This window comes from Pelecanus crispus, chromosome 1 (assembly GCF_030463565.1).
Source record: "Pelecanus crispus isolate bPelCri1 chromosome 1, bPelCri1.pri, whole genome shotgun sequence".
Taxonomy (NCBI): domain Eukaryota; kingdom Metazoa; phylum Chordata; class Aves; order Pelecaniformes; family Pelecanidae; genus Pelecanus; species Pelecanus crispus.
This window is the reverse complement of record NC_134643.1, coordinates 34,589,640-34,606,944: the sequence shown is the minus strand read 5'-3', so window position 1 is coordinate 34,606,944 and position 17,305 is coordinate 34,589,640. Positions and strand designations below refer to the sequence as shown.

General features: G+C 43.1%; 1 protein-coding gene across 1 annotated transcript in view; it reads right to left on the bottom strand.

Moving 5' to 3' along the window:
• The window catches only part of IRAK4 (interleukin 1 receptor associated kinase 4), a 71,868-nt gene extending 61,931 nt beyond the window's left edge, over window positions 1-9,937 (bottom strand). Inside the window, exon 1 of the mRNA XM_075710621.1 lies at window positions 9,906-9,937. The gene's annotated coding sequence lies outside the window, so the exon portion shown is untranslated. The remainder of the gene's footprint in view (window positions 1-9,905) is intronic.
• Between the last annotated feature and the right edge of the window lie 7,368 nt (window positions 9,938-17,305).

Below are 17,305 nucleotides of genomic sequence, written 5' to 3'. Positions count from 1 at the left end.
GCTCAAGCTGCGCCAGGGGAGGTTTAGGTTGGAAATTAGGAAAAATTTCTTCACGGAAAGAGTAGTCAAGCATTGGAACAGGCTGCCCAGAGAGGTGGTGGAGTCACCATCCCTGGAGGTGTTCAAAAAACGGGTAGATGTGGCACTTCGGGATATGGTTTAGTCTAGTTTACCCTTGATTGGTTTAGGTGGGCTTGGTAGTGTAGGTTAATGGTTGGACTGGATGATCTTAAAGGTCTTTTCCAACCTAGACGATTCTATGATTCTATGATTCTATAATCTTTTCTTCAACCTATGAGAACAACTAATGTTCATATAAGCTTTGAAGAACAAATTCTTACATACTTATTTTGTACATATGATTTTTTTTACCCATTTATTTGCAAACTATTTTATATCTGACTCTTATGTCTTACACCAACATATTTAAAAGTGAGATACTATCATGGACTACAACCTTACAAGCATATAAGTGTGCATGTAACTTCAGCAATTTAAATAGCCCCTTACACAACATAAGGTATAATAGAATCATAGAATGATAGCATGGTTTGCGTTGGAAGGGACATTAAAGACCATCTAGTTCCACACCCCTGCCATGGGCAGGGACCCCTTCCACCTGACCAGGTTGCTCAAAGCCCCATCCAACCTGGCCTTGAACCTTTCCAAGGATGGGGCATCCACAGCTTCTCTGGGCAAGCTGTTCCAGTGCCTCACCACCCTCATAGTAAAGAATTTCTTCCTTATATCTAATATAAATCTACCCTCTTTCAGCTTAAAGCCATTAGCCCTTGTCCTATCACTACATGTCCTTGTAAAAAGTCCCTGTCCAGCTTTCTTGTAGGCCGCCTTCAGGTACTGGAAGGCTGCTATAAGGTCTCCCTGGAGCCTTCTCTTCTCCAGGCTGAACAACCCCAACTCTCTCAGCCTGTCTTCATAGGACAGGTGCTCCAGCCCTCTGATCATCTCTGTGGCTCTCCTCTGGACTCGCTCCAACAGGTCCATGTCCTTTTTACATTGGGGGTCCCAGAGCTGAACGCAATACTCCAGGTGGGATCACACGAGAGCGGAGCAGAGGGACAGAATCACCTCCCTCAACCTGTTGACCATGCTTCTTCTTATGCAGCCCAGGATACGGTTGGCTTTCTGGGCTGTAAGCGCACATCACCGGCTCATGTCCAGCTTCTCATCAACCAGCACCCCCAAGTCCTTCTCCTCAGGGCTGCTCTCAATACATTCTCCACCCAGCCTATATTTGTGCTTGGAATTGCCCCAACCCATATGCAGGACCTTGCATTTGGCCTTGTTGAACTTCATGAAGTTTGCACAAGCCCACCTTTCAAGCCTGTCAAGGTACCTCAGGATGGCATCCCTTCCCTCCAGTGTGTCAACCACACCACACAGCTCAGTGTCACTGGCATACTTGCTGACGGTGCACTCAATCTCACTGTCCATGTCACTGGCAAAGAAAGATGTGCGCTGGTACCAATACCAACCCCCGAGGAATGCCACTCATCACTGGTCTCCACTTGGACATCGAGCTGTTGACCACAACTCTTTGAGTGTGACCATCCAGCCAATTCCTTACCCACTGAGTGGTCCATCCATCAAATCCATGTCTTTCCAATTTAGAGACAAGGATGTTGTGCAGGACAATGTAAAATGCTTTGCACAAGTCCAAGTAGATGACGTCAGTTGCTCTTCCTTTATTCACCAGTGCTGTAACCCTGCTGTAGGACACCAAATTTGTCAGGCATGATTTTCCCTTAGCGAAGCCATGTTGGCTGTCACAAATGACCTCCTTGTTTTCCATGTGCCTTAGCATAGTTTCCAGGAGTATCTGCTCCATGGTCTTGCCAGGCACAGAGGTGAGACTGTGTGGTGGGTTGACTCTGGCTGGACACCAGGTGCCCACCAAAGCCACTCTATCACTTCCCTTCTCAACTGGACAGGGGAGAGAAAACAGAATGAAAAGTTCGTGGGTCGAGATAAGGACAGGGAGATCACTCAGCAATTACCATCACGAGCAAAACAAGACTCGACTTGGGGAAAATCAGTTTAATTTATTACCAATGAAAACTGAGTAGGGTAATGAGAAATAAAACCAAATCTTAAAACACCTTCCCCCCACCCCTCCCTTCCTTCTGGGCTCAACTTCACTCCCGATTTTCTCTATCTCCTCCCACGAGCAGCGTAGGGGGACAGGGAATGGGGGTTGTGGTCAGTTCATCATGCGTTGTCTCTGCCGCTCCTTCCTCCTCAGGGGAGGACTCCTCACACTCTTCCCCTGCTCCAGAGTGGGGTCCCTCCCACGGGAGACAGTCCTCCACCAACTTCTCCAATGTGGGTCCTTCCCACAGGTTACAGTTCTTCACAAACTGCTCCAGCATGGGTCCCTTCCATGGGGTGCAGTCCTTCAGGAGCAGACTGCTCCAGTGTGGGTCCCCTACGGGGTCACAAGTCCTGCCAGCAAACCTGCTCCAGCGTGGGCTCCTCTCTCTCCATGGGTCCACAGGTCCTGCCAGGAGCCTGCTCCAGTGCGGGCTTCCTACAGAGTCACAGCCTCCTTTGGGCACATCCACCTGCTCCAGTGTGGGGTCCTCCATGGGCTGCAGGTGGAGATCTGCTCCACCATAAACCTTCACGGGCTGCAGGGGCACAGCCTGCCTCACCATGGTCTTCACCACGGGCTTCACCTCTGCTCTGGCACCTGGAGTACCTCCTCCCCCTCCTTCTTCACTGACCTTGGTGTCTGCAGAGTCATTCCTCTCACATATTCTCACTCCTCTCTTCAGCTGCAGTTTGTGTCCCATTGTTTCCCCCCCCCCCCCCCTCTTAAATATGTTATCATAGAGGCTCTACCACCATTGCTGATTGTCTCGGCCTTGGCCAGCAGCGGGTCCATCTTGGAGCTGGCTGGCATTGGCTTTATCAGACATAGACGAAGCTTCTAGCAGCTTCTCACAGAAGCCACCCCTGTAACCCCACCACTACCAAAACCTTGCCCCTCAAACCCAATACAGACTGACTGTCCTGTAGGTCCCTGGGTCTTACTTTTTTCCCTTTTTAAAAATGGGAGTTATGTTTCCCCTTTTTCAGTCATTGGGAACTTCACCAGACTGCCATGACTTCTCAAATATGATGGATAGTGGCTTAGAAACTTCATCTGCCGGTTCCCTCAGGACCTGCGGATGTATCTCATCAGGTACCATGGACTTGTGCACCTTCAGGTTCCTTAGATAGTCTCGAACATGATCTTCTCCTACAGTGAGTGGTTCTTCATTCTCCCAGTCCCTGCCTTTGCCTTCTGCGACTTGGGTGGTGTGGCTTGAACACTTGCCATTGAAGACTGAGGCAAAAAAGTAATCGAGTACCTCAGCCTTCTCCATATCCCAGTTAACCAGGTCTCCTGTTTCCTTCTGGAGAGGGCCCACATTTTCCCTAGACTTCCTTTTATCACTGATGTACCTATAGAAGCTTTTCTCATTGCCCTTGACATCCCTGGCCAGATTAAATTCTATCAGATCTTCAGCTTTCCTAACCTGATCCCTGGCTGCTTGGACAATTTCTCTGTATTCCTCCCAAGCTACCTGTCCTTGCTTCCATCCTCTGTAGGCTTCCTTTTTGTGTTTGAGTTTGTCCAGGAGCTCCTTGTTCATCCATGCAGGCCTCCTGGTGTTTTTGCCTGACTTCCTCTTTGTTGGGATGCACCACTCCTGAGCTTGGAGGAGGTGATCCTTGAATATTAACCAGCTTTCTTGGGCCCCTCTTCCCTCTAGGGCTTTATCCCATGGTACTCTACCAAGCAGATCCCTGAAAAGGCCAAAGTCTGCTCTCCTAAAGTCCAGGTAGTGAGCTTGCTCTGTGCCCTCCTGAGTGCCCTAATGATCTTGAAGTCCACAATTTCATGGTCACTGCTGCCAAGACAGCCCTTGAGCTCCACATTCCCCACCAGCTCCTCCTTGTTTGTAAGAACAATGTCCAGCATAGCACCTCTCCTCGTTGGTTCCTCTATCACTTGGAGAAGGAAGCTATCATCAAGGCATTCCAGGAACCTCCTGGATTGCTTATGCCCTGCTGTGTTGTCCCTCCAACAGTTATTGGGGTGCTTGAAGTCCCCCATGAGGACCAGGGCTTGTGAATGTGAGGCTGCTCCTATCTGTCTATAGAGGACCTCATCTGCTCAGTCTTCCTGGTCGGGTGGCCTGTAGCAGACCCCCACTATAATGTCATCTGTCCCTGCCCTCCCTTTAATCCTGTCCCATAAGCTGTCGGCTGGCTCCTCATCCATCCCCAGGTGGAGCTCCATGCTGGTCATTGACATAGAGGGCAACACCCCCTCCTCGCCTCCCGTGCCTGTCCTTCCTAAAGAGCCTGTAAGCCTGTATCCTTCCATTCCAACACTCCAGCCACAGGAGACATCCCACAACGTCTCTGTGTGGGCGATCATAGATCATAGCCCTGCAGGTGTGCACAGGTCTCTAACTCCTCTTGTTTATTCCCCATGCTACATGAATTTGCATAGAGGCATTTAAGTTGGGCCCCTGATGAAGCTGACTTACTGGCTGGAGTGGCTGGAATTCCTCTGAGCTGCTCTTCAGGTGCTCTCCTGCTGACCTGTGATCCTTCTCCAGGCTCTGGACATCTGTTGCTGGCACTGGCATCAAACTGGTAGGAGCGGGATTGATTGAGGTTCCATGTGGTATGACCTGAAGCTCTTATTGGCACATGACTGAAATACTTTTCATAATCCCTTTTTTTCCTTCAGTCATGTGAGGTGGTATAAATCCCAAATTCATGCTGGTAAAATCTTAATATCACACAACCTTTAATGTTATTGCAAACTTAGCATTGCTTTTTTAGCCATTTACTGCTGGAATGCAAATTCTATATGTGCAACACCTTCCATCATTTCTGTTTGCTTTGTGATTGGCTGAAAGTCCTTGGCCAATTTTATTCTTCAAACTTTTTCTGTTTCTATGGTGGTGTTTACAAGTAATTATTATTAATATTGGTTCTATACTGCCTCTGGATGGCAGTAAAGAGGCTGATGTTAGAGGGTTTTTTTCACACGAGATATTTGTGTGCCACATTGTGTTATACACTACGTCAGGCACTCTGAATTCCCAATGTTACAGTTCTCGGATAATTGGAAGGCAGGGAATCTCAGTCTCAAACTGAAGCATTCCAGTCTTCAAGAAACATTTGTGACCTCAATTTTCTCTCAATAAAGCGCAACCTTTCTGGCTTGCACACAATCCTGCAGGTTATGGCCAAATAATTTAATGCCATTTGAAATCATTTAAATGTCATGCATGCTTTCAACAGCAGTACATGTACAGAATAAATTGAAACAATCTGAAAATTAGCCCCTAAAAAGGTGCATACGCCTGCTACATCTTATTGCTTAGGTAAATGATGGGATATTTCAACAGTCAAATTAATGGTCCAAAAGATACAATCATTTAAATTAAAAATTAATTCTGCATTTTGAATAACATTACATCCTGGAGAAATGAATACACAAAGGCTACTTTGCAGCTGTGGAAAAGATTGCAAATAGTTTTGTTCTGCCAACAACTGCCAGCCAGAAAGGGCATGCAGCGTTACTGTTTGCTGTTCTGTACAGCCACAATTATATTTTCTGTACATAACAGTAACGCGTTATGCCCTTGTAGACAAATTTCATTCAGAATAGTAAGGCCCACAGAGGGCCCATAGTTTCACCACATAAAGGGTGATAACAAGAACTGTGGGTCAGCGGACAAGTGGCCTTTTGGTGCTCATGAGCATATCGGAATTAGTTTGCTATTTTCTTTCAGCTGCAGGATGTTGGGATTTCCCCTTCCTTGCGTTTAGGGGGAAGAAAGAAGTTCAGTGATTTTCGAATGTTACCAGCGCAACCAAGGAGACCCCCAGAGACTGGCAGGGCGCTTGTGTTGATTCTATAAAGGGAGATGTGCACAGCTTCTTTGGAGATGCCCTCAAGAGACAGTGCCAAAAGGCCTCTCCAAAGGGCCTCTTGGGGATCCCCCTAAGCTTGTCATGCACTTCAAGAGATCACTGTCACGGACAAGCATCTTATATGTCTATGTTATAAATCTCTAACAGCAAACCTCTGTTCCTGAAGGGGTGATGCGTCATTACTGCCAGTGAGTAACTGTCCGATGGCATCAGCCAGCCACACATCCACTGTGCTGCGCAGTGTAGCGATCCCAAAGGTGGTCTGGGATCTTGCTCAGTGTTGGTGTTCAAGTCACTTCCACCCAGGACCATTTGTCACCTTCCTGGAGAGCTAGAATTCATCCAAAATTCATCCAGCACATCTAAGAGAAGCCCCACATTTGGTACAAATAATACCCAGAACTAGACCTGTCTTCTACTTAGAATTACTGCTAGACCCTTCATTTCTTCCATCTGTTGGCTTTGTGAGCACTTGTCTTTTGGAAGAAACTCAAATCTGCAGTGACCAGAGTAGGGAGAAATGTGAACTAAAGAAATTCTCTGACACTCTGTGTTCCTGTATAATCCTCAGCAGCCATTCTTCAGAATCTTGGTAAAGAGGTCCTATGGAAGCAGGGTATTGGCTCCATCTTCTTCAGGTTTCACCTAAAAACTTTTCCTCTGTGGATGGTGGCATTATTATAGCTGCCTATTAGTGTGCCACGTCCATCAACAAATTTGCAGTCCTTCCTTTTGAGTTGCAGTGGAACTAAATATTCATCTTTTGACCGTGGTACTCATACACAAAATTGGTTTTCCAGTTGGGATATTTTTAACGGGATATGGTAAGCGTGTTCTCTGTAGTCACCTCTGATGATTTGTTCATTAGTTGTCAGTGCCTGCGCATAGGAAAAACTTAGGAAATATTTTTGTCTGTCTACTCAATGTTGTGCAAATCTATCAATAACAGCTTCTGACACAATTTTCAGAATTCCTTTTTTACATCAAGGTTGCGAGAGGAAGGTTGTTAGACTACCAAGAGGTACCATCTTAAGTCATGATGGTTTGTGTAGTCACTGCATATAATGCCAAACAGTGAATCAAATGCATGCAAATGTTATTAGTTATTCAACTTGCTGAGTTTATTTGCTGTTACTGTTTCCTGCTGCAAACCTCACTGTGCTAAAAAGGTGGATATTCTACCAGAGTTCCACTTATTTGTCTATTTTTCCAGTGGTTTAGTCTCCTGCATTTCAGTCCTCAGCATTTCAGAATCTCTTAAGGTTTTCCCTTTCCTTATGAAAGCAGTTACTCCGATAACAGAATTCAAACAATGTGCTTCCAGGACTGGAAACTCAAAGTTGTTCTGAAAGTCACTAAATAAAACACAACATCTCAGGGTCTGATCACTCAGGAACATTTCTATTACACATGCCTATTTCTAGGCAAACAGAAGTGCAGTGGTACTCAGGAAAGAAAAAAAAGTATCACACTATGATTCCTCCTTGTGTCTAGCACATTTGGAAGGGAAGTGGAAGGCATAACTAACTTTGTACCTGTCATACTGGAGCACAGAATTACAACCATTAAAATCATGGTTTTGGATCTTGCTGAAGCACATTCTTCCTCATAGCGCATGCCTCACATAACCTCTGGCATGTTCGAAGAGGGCTGTGAAAGTGGTCTCGCTCAGATTGGAAGTACAAATGAATACAGCTCTCTAAAGAATGTAAAGCCACATACTTCACTCTCTCTTCACTTTAACACCAGTTGTGAGATCCATGCATACTGTGGTAAGTGATACAATAACAAGGTGTTGATGATTTAGCTAAAGACATTTGTGGGAAAGGTATGTTCATCTTATGTTCAGACAAAGTCTCTTACTACGTTAACAGCGCTTTCTTATGGGTCACATAGCATACAAATGGTAAGACTTTAACTTTAACTGAGAGTTTAAATTAAGTTTTAAATTAAGTTTGAAGTTCTGGACAAAGATCAAATACAAAAGCACATTGCATTTAAAGTGTAAGACTTTAGACTGACAGTTTAAAATGTGGAGTCCTCATATTTGGGCATGCTTCATAGCTCTGCTATGGATTTCTTGAGTGAAGCTAGCAAGTCATTTAAATCATGATGTGTTACACTGTTTTGATCTCTGAAATGAGGGTAATGACAACTGTTCATCAGGAAGGTTGTAATGATTAACATTTCATTGAAGCATTTTGAAATCTCTGGATGGAACTTGCTATATAAATATGCAGTATTATTACTGTTGTAACTGGGTAATTTATTTACTCTCAGGGAATGCTACGGTTATAGTTTAGATACCACTTTATATGTTAAGTCTTTGTTTACAGTGGCTTTTCTTAATTATCTTGGGCTGCAAACTTACATTTCTACCTCAACCCAGAAGTCTGAAGGCAAGCCATTCAGCTGTTATCAGATTATTTTAAAAATTTTTTTCTTTCAGCTGTTTGAGAAATTGAGCAGGAGTATTTGGCACTTGGCTTCTACTATGCAAGTGCAGTAATCGCCACCATGAACTGCTGCTTTGTTAAAAATAGTTTAAGATCCAAACTCAGTTATCTGTTTCATAAAGAAGAAGTATATTCTTCTTACCTAAGGGGATGGAAAATATGACACACACACACATACATTTGGATAGCTAAAAATACATGGGCACTTGTTATAGGAATATATTAAAAACTTAAGGGTAACAGTGAAATAAATAAGGTACAAATAAGACATGCTAAATCTTTTATACAGTGGATTCCAAACTACAGCTGTTGTGAGAGCCAGCAGTCCTAAATCTTGATCCTCTGGCTGCTTTGCCCCAGCTCATCCATTGGGTGTGCTTCCCTTAGGATTTTCTTTAGAGGATGAGTATCTCTCAGTCTATGGATGCCTTGGCATGATGCTATTTCTGCTCCAACTTTCTGGAAGTGGAAAGGAAGCATGGTTAGAGCAGGGCTGTGATTTGGCATCCTTAAATGATGCCTTTGCAGGCATCGACAACTTTGCCCAACGCACAACAGTTCTGAGTCTCTTCCAGGTTGTGTTCGGGACCAAGCATTCCCCAACTCAGCCTCAGCCTTGTGGAGCTCAAAGAGGAGCATCTAATTATTTTGGCTCTCGTCCCCTTGTCTTTTCTCCAGAGTAGCTTAGCTGCACGAGAGAATCTTGTTTCCACAAAATGTTGTCTAGAACTGTACTAAGGATAATACTCTCTGTGGATCCAGTCCTAAATTATGGAGAATTGTATCTGTATGCCACTGACACAGGTGACCCATAGTTCTTCCCCACTTAAGTCAGTAACATTATGCTGCTTTATCCAGCTGAAATCTGAGCAAGTGAGCTAAAAAATATTCTTCACCCCTGTTGCTGATCTTACATATTCAATTTAAGTAGTCAAAGACATCCAGACTAACTTTTGTGTAAATGAAATCAGAATGTGATTATAGATCATAACTGTTGTGTTAAAAAGTTACTACAGAGAAATTCAGTATGTTTATTGCCCAAGTATTGCTGAATGTGGGTGCTGTAAATGAGATGAGATTTACATACTGACAGGTGAAATTTGGGCGGCAAATTCTAAACCTGAATTTGGCCAGAAGTCTAATTCCCAGTTATCATAGAGTCATAGAATCATAGAATCGTTTAGGTTGGAAAAGACCTTTAAGATCATCCAGTCCAACCATTAACCTACACTACCAAATCCACACTAAACCAATCAAGGGTAGACTAGACTAAACCATGTCCCAGAGTGCCACATCTGCCCGTTTTTTGAACATTTCCAGGGATGGGGACTCCCCCACCTCTCTGGGCAGCCTGGTCCAATGCCTGACCACCCTTTCCATGAAGAAATTTCTCCTAATTTCCAACCTAAACCTCCCCTGGCGCAGCTTGAGCCCATTTCCTCTCATCCTATCACTTGTTACTTGGGAGAAGAGACCAACACCCACCTCACTACAACCTCCTTTCAGGGAGTTGTAGAGAGCGATAAGGTCTCCCCTCAGCCTCCTCTTCTCCAGACTAAACAACCCCAGTTCCCTCAGCCGCTCCTCACAAGGCCTGTGCTCCAGACCCTTCACCAGCCTTGGTGCCCTTCCCTGGACATGCTCCAGCACCTCAATATCTTTCTTGTAGTGAGGGGCCCAAAACTGGACACAGTATTCCAGGTGCGGCTTCACCAGTGCCGAGTACAGGGGCACAATCACCTCCCTGCTCCTGCTGGCCACACTATTCCTGATACAAGCCAGGATGCTGTTGGCCTTCTTGGCCACCTGGGCACACTGCTGGCTCATGTTCAGCCAGCTGTTGACCAACACCCCCAGGTCCTTTTCAGCCAGGCAGCTTTCCAGCCACTCTTCCCCAAGCCTGTAGCATTGCATGGGGTTGTTGTGACCCAAGTGCAGGACCCGGCACTTGGCCTTGTTAAACCTCATACAGTTGGCCTCGGCCCATCGGTCCAGCCTGTCCAGGTCCCTCTGCAGGGCCATCCTACCCTCCAGCAGATGAACACTCCCACCCAGTTTGGTGTCATCTGCAAACTTGCTGAGGGTGCACTCAATCCCCTCATCCAGATCATCGACAAAGATATTAAACAAGGCTGGCCCCAAAACAGAGCCCTGGGGAACACCGCTCATGACTGGCCACCAACTGGACTTAACTCCATTCACCACTACTCTCTGGGCTCGGCCACCCAACCAGTTTTTTACCCAGCGAAGACTACGCCCGTCCAAGCCATGAGCTGCCAGCTTCCCAAGGAGAATATTGTGGGAGACGGTGTCAAAGGCTTTGCTAAAGTCCAGGTAAATGACATCCACAGCCTTTCCATCATCTACCAGGTGGGTCACCAGGTCATAAAAGGTTATACAGACAAGGATAAATGTGCACCTGTAGCTTGCTTGTTTTAAGGGCTGGATATTTTCAAATAGGGGTATTTATTTTTACCATGAAATTTTTTTTTTTTTTTGCTTGTATTCACAAGTTGTTTCCACATCACATGCTATAACAACATAAGTTTGCTCACTAGCATGGTCTTTTGTTCATACATCCTACATCTACTCTGTTGCTTTGGTAAGGTTTTAGCATCTTAGCAGAGGAAGGTCAATCTCAGCAGTCAGACTGAGTACTGACACTGATGTACGCAGCTTTTCAGTGTCTTGATCTTGACAGATCATGTCAGTGTTTGTGGAGATAAAAAAGAAACAGGTCTGGCTTTTATGTCCTCTAGAAAGAAGTGGGAAAGAACCAGCTAGCACATGTTTAAGAAAATAATGCAGCCAGCCATGTCTTTTTTTTTTTTTTTCCTAAAGCATCTGTTAGTATAAAGTTCCAAAGCATCAAATACTTGTTTACTTACTTGCCAGCAACATAAGTAGCTATGGTAGTTAGGACTTCTATGATTGCATAGAATTGAGATTGTACAAGGCAACCATTTCAAGATCCTGTTGTCATTGTTCATAACTTTACCAGACTTTGGGTTGATTATATTTGAAAAATTTCAGATAAAACATTGTAGCCATCTCTGATAATTAGATTATACAAAAAGTAAGTTGTTTTGTCCTTGCTGAAAAAATGCTACCCATCTAAAAGGAAGTTTCTTGGAGCAAAGACATGGTATATATGATAGTGGATTGGCCTTTGCACTCTCCCAAATTTTGGCAAATTATAAACCTCTGAAAATTCAGACTGCACTAGAGACTTCCACAATTTATGAGCTAGATCCTCTACAGGTTTTCTCCAAATGGAATTTGCTTTATTGCCTTGCAGCTTCTGTGCTGATCAGATTGCATATACACCATCCTCACTTTTCCTAAAAGGGTACCAGATGACTCCTTCTGGAACTTGGTTTATTACAGTGCAAAATAAGAAATAAGTTGGAAAAAGTTTACTTTTTTTTTTAAACAGAAAAAAAATCAGATCTGTTAGGAATTATCAATTTAAATTGGAACGTCTGTAAGGAATTCTCTCCTCACCATGTGGAGATTTTTTCCCAGTCCTGGTTTCTACTCTACTCAGCTGTGCAAACCCCAGGCAGGCTGATGTGGGGTGACATCATTTGGGTCTGCTCCTTGCAGCAAGCAGCGGCTGGCTCAGTATTTACCCAGCAAACTGGATTCAATCAAGTTAAATACTTATATCCTCTGTCACAGAGATCAGCAGCCTCTCTCTAGCATATAGGCCTCTTCCATGAGCACATGGATGGGGAATGCTGATTAATCCCTGTTTCCACCATCTCTCTCTTATGATTCAAAAGCCTTACAAGTCAACAGCAGTCTTTTACAGCCATTCATAAACTTCAGCATCCAGCACAGACCTCCCACAGCTTCAGTCAAAGATACTGACAAAGGTGCCTAAGGCCACACACTGCCGGGGATGACAAAAGCAACCATATACACCCTGCTTATGTTAAGGAGTCTGAAATCCAGCATCGGAGCATGGGAGACAGCAGCTATGAGGCGGCAAAGGAGCTGTCCCCAATGGCAGTGTGGTTCCCTATTTGCCACTGGCAGCACGTGATGCTGGAACCCTGCCTCTCTGGAGCTCTTCCTCTGGCTCTCCACTGAAAGTCTTCCTCCTCTCCTTTCTCTCCTTTGCCCTCTCCTGAGACACAAATGAGCTTCCTCCTGACTTTTCAGGGAGCAAAATTCAATTTTGCTTTGCAATGCTAAAGAGCTTTGAGCTGTCTTTGACTTCACTCCAGGAGAACCAGGAAAATAAATAAGTAAAGCAAGCAGATCAGAATAAAGCACATTCCACTAATTAAATATTTAGTCACACTTAAAAAAGCAGAATACTCGTAATGAATGATGTTGTGTATTTATCTTAATATATTTTAACACTACTAGATGTTCATGAAAACTAGCTTTAGTATATTTGGGGGTCATAAGCAAAAAAAAAAAGCAGTGCTGCAAGTAATTTTGTGTCTTACATAACCTTTTATTGTCAGTCAAAATGACAACAAATAGCTCTTTTTAAATAACAGATGCACTTTAATAATCAACTTTTAGCAGCTTTGGAAGCATGTTTTAAGCAAGTGTAAGGGTATGTTCTGGCATTTCTTTAGGACACTTTATTTCTTCTTGACAGTGTTTTATTTTACAGAAGTGTAAAAGAAGTGACAGGTTATTGTGTATGTAATCATGGCTAATTTTTGACTTCAAAAACTTCTCTGTGATCTTAAAAGCTTTTAATTTGTTCATGAGCACAGGTTTGTACAAGCCCTATGCAACATCTGTATGCTGGTTTAACAAATAGCTATAGTGGTAGCTCTCCCTCCCCAAAAGTTTAATTAGTTTTGAAAAGTGGCTTAAGCTCTTATATGACTTTGACATGTATGGACACCATCACAAATGTTCACACTTTGAACCTGGTGCTGCAACGTGTTATGGCTTTCATGGAAAAATGTTGCATCCCCAAATCCTGCTGAGATTGGTGGGTTTCAAGGTGTGCAGTGTCATGGAAGACATGGTCAGTGCTTTGTTGAACTGGGAATATCTGGGAACTCTGAATTCTGTGGCAAATCTCTCATGTGCTTTGGTGCACTAGGAATTTTGAGTCACAGTGCTCAAATACTTAGCTGATACTTCGATGATATTAGAGATCAAGAAAATAGAAACCCCAAATTGTGTAGGTCCTTGTTCCCAAACACACATTCTCCATTACCCCAACATGCACTACATCACAGATACCCCTCTTCAGGAGGTATTTTTAATTAAAAGACCTAAACTGTGTTACTGAGAACATCATACACAACATCACAGCTGAAATATATTGTTATGCTTATATATTGTCATGTATACCAAGTAATTTACATTTCATTCAACACAGATAACTAAATGAGACTAAAATTAATCATATTAATCAGTAATTTTTTTAACTTTGTAGTCAGTTTAATGACATTTAAGGAAGCCCTATCTATTTCAAAGTAGTTCAAAATTTATTAAAATATATTCCTTTTAAAATACCAATTTTAGGAAATTGGTATCAACTTCCATTCCTTCAAAAAAAAACTCCAAGTAACAAAATTTGTCCTTTGTATTTAATATTTAAGCCAGTAGAATGTCTTTAGATAGTTCTTGATGTACATTTTTTAGTAATTACATTTACTTCCTAATAACCAATGTAACATCTTTGTAAGAGCCTGAAACACTTCTATTTTTAAAATTTATAGTACAAGTAAATGTAAGGTAGCTTGCAAGGATAGAGTTAATTTTTACACAATGATTGAAATTTACTGCTTTGGTGAAACTATACCTATTAATGTTAACTGGTAATTTTGATAATATTTGTGTTCAAGCAAAAATCCATTATTACTCTGAAAAACATGTGAGTGCTTTTAGGATTATTTCACACTTAATTCAATCCCGTTGTCACTGTTGTTAGTTGCAGAACTTCCATCCATGTCACCAGGAGCGGCACTGAGCCCGTAAAGTTTTGTCTTGTGTGGCTGGACCTGTCCCACCACCCAAAGTCCAGAGCAAGGGGTGAGGCTTGCAGTAACACCTTGTCCTGGTTTCGGCTGGGATAGAGTTAATTTTCTTCCTAGTAGCAGGCATAGTGCTGTGTTTTGGATTTAGTAGGAGAAGAATGTTGATAACACACTGATGGTTTAGCTGTTGCTAAGTACTGCTTATGCTAGTCAAGGACTTTTCAGCTTCCCATGCTCTGCCAGGTGCACAAGAAACTGGGAGGGGGCACAGCCAGAAGAGTTGATCCAAACTGACCAAAGGGCTATTCCATACCATATGACGTCATGCTCAGTATGTAAACTGGGGGGGGTTGGCCGGGGAGCAGCGATCGCTGCTCGGGAACTGGCTGGGTATCGGTCGGCGGGTGGTGAGCAATTGCATTGTGCATCACTTGCTTTGTATATTATTATTACTATTATTATTACTATATTGTTATTATTATTATTTTACTTTATTTCAATTATTAAACTGTTCTTATCTCAACCCAGGAGTGTTTCTCACTCTTACTCCTCCGATTCTCTCCCCCATCCCATCGGGGTAGGGGGAGTGAGCGAGCGGCTGCGTGGTGCTGAGTTGCTGGCTGGGGCTAAACCATGACACACCTATTTCTAGTTCCTGCTTGCTCTGGGAAGCACAAGCAGAGAGTGACATGGGGTACACCTGTCCAGTTAGGTGATCAGGAACCCTCAGAGGAGGTGAAAAGCGAGCACTGCCTGGGCTCTTGAGGGAGGGACACAGTATTGCCTGGGTATCTAGCAGGCCACCCAAAAAGAGGTGGGACCTCCTTGCAGTCCTCCCATACTGCCCACTCTCCTCAGAGTTACTTGCAGTTTCACATTTAATCATTCTTGCTTTTGTACTGTTTAGTGTATGGCAGTTTTTGCTGAAAAGTTTAATTTGTAACTTTCATCATTCATCTTCTCTTATTCAAGTGCTTTTTGGGATATCCTAAGAGGAGCAGACTTGACCTGCAGGTCAGATTTTGATACAGCCAAGCCACTACGAAAGCTATAGCAATTAAGATAATCTCCCTCCCTGCACTAAAAACGGCATAAAAATAAAAGCAGATATTAATAGAGCAGATGTTTAATGTCAACATTCAGACAGAACGAGCTGTTTTCTCTGCATTTCTGTTTTATATGATGTAGCTCTCTTCAGGGATTGAGAGTTTCCAATTTAAAAAAACAAGCAGTGATATAGGAGAATATATTTATTCACATCATGTGAAGATCATCTAGTTAATATTTCTACTCCAGGATGCTGAGGACAGTCTGTTGTCATTGCTGTACGAGTCCTGCAGAGTATCTGAGGGAAATGTAAGGCATGTTCTTTAATCGTGCTGTGAGTCATGACTCTTATGTGCCACCTAAACCAGACTCAATTAAACAACGTATCCCCTTCTGGCTGGGTCCTGAAGCTGTTGCTCACTGTCACTCCTTTTAGTTGGCCCTACAGCTTAATGTCGGTCGTGCCTTTCCCTCCACTGAGAGAGCAAGATGCCATATGGCGTTCGTTCTGGTTGCTGCTTTCAAAATGCCAGCAGAAGTTTTTCAGGGCAAAAATACTTCCGAGTATTTTCTTACATGAGTGCTCATGGCTCCTTTACCTTGCACAAAGGATTTCACCAGGAGACATTTACCTTTCTGCATATTTTCCAGCAGCAAATCAAGTAAGTTCCAAATAAGAGGAAAGAGCATGTATTGGTTTCATGTACCTGAGAATTTGGAAAAAAATGTTTGCTGCATTTAGCCTGCTCTGCTTTCTAATAGTGGCAAGGAAAATACCCCGTGGTCCTGCCTGGTCTCCTGCCTTCTTGTCTCTGAAGTGGGTGGCCATGGCTCTGTGCCTGTTTGTCACCTCCACCCTGATGCCAATCCACCTTTCCGGGCTTCTGTCAGGGCACTGGGGAAACCGCTGTCAGAAGGTGAGCTTCCCTCTAATCTCCTGCCAGGCTATTTCTTGGCAAGAACCTGCAGTGCATACATGACCTTTGGCCCACTTTTGCTTTTAAACCTCTTGTAAGAGGACACCATTTTCTAATTCTCTAACGTTAGGGCCTTTCTGGTTCATTTAAATTTGAAGCTTTCTAGTGCTGCCTCCATTTGTATGACAACCACTTATATGACAAGTATATAAACCGAAGTCCAGAGTATTTAACGCAATAATACTACCTAGCAGATACTCTTAATGTCCGTCTACTGACTCTAGTTTAAAAAGAAATCCAACATAATTTAACTTTTTTTCATAAAAGTTTTGTGGTTTATTATATATTGTGATGTATTACATGAATCTAAAAACATTATGACACAAAAATGGATATACTCTCTGTGGTGAATGTTAACTTGCAAGTGTACAAGCAGAAGCATTTTTAGAAACTGGAAGATTTTATAACAGAAAATGGAAAAGTAGGGGGAATAAGTTGAGCAAAGCTGAAGCAATAGGATCCATCATACTATACTGATAGTACTGTCTTCTATACGTGTTACGAACAGTTCTTATTGTAAATTATTAGACAATAAGAGGTCTTCCTAATATATTCAGATTTAGTACATCAAGCAAGGAATGTATCTGTTGCCCTGTAGGCTTTTTCCTGTGGTTATGGAGATCAAGTTCTAGCTGTTTTATCACTTATCCGAAGGAATGACCTGAGTAAGGTAGACTTCTGATTGTCAAACAGTCCATCAGAGTCAGTCTTTGCAGCTCAGAGTTTTCATCCCTAAGACACTGTAGTAAAGTTACAGATAATTATATTTAAGTGTCCCTCTGCAAGGTGTTAGGTGTCTGCCTGTAAATGACAATAAGGAGATACCAGACAAGCTGGCTGAGCTCACTAGGCACGTATGGTAATCTGTCCGTTTGTAGGAATATATACTGAATATGTGCCT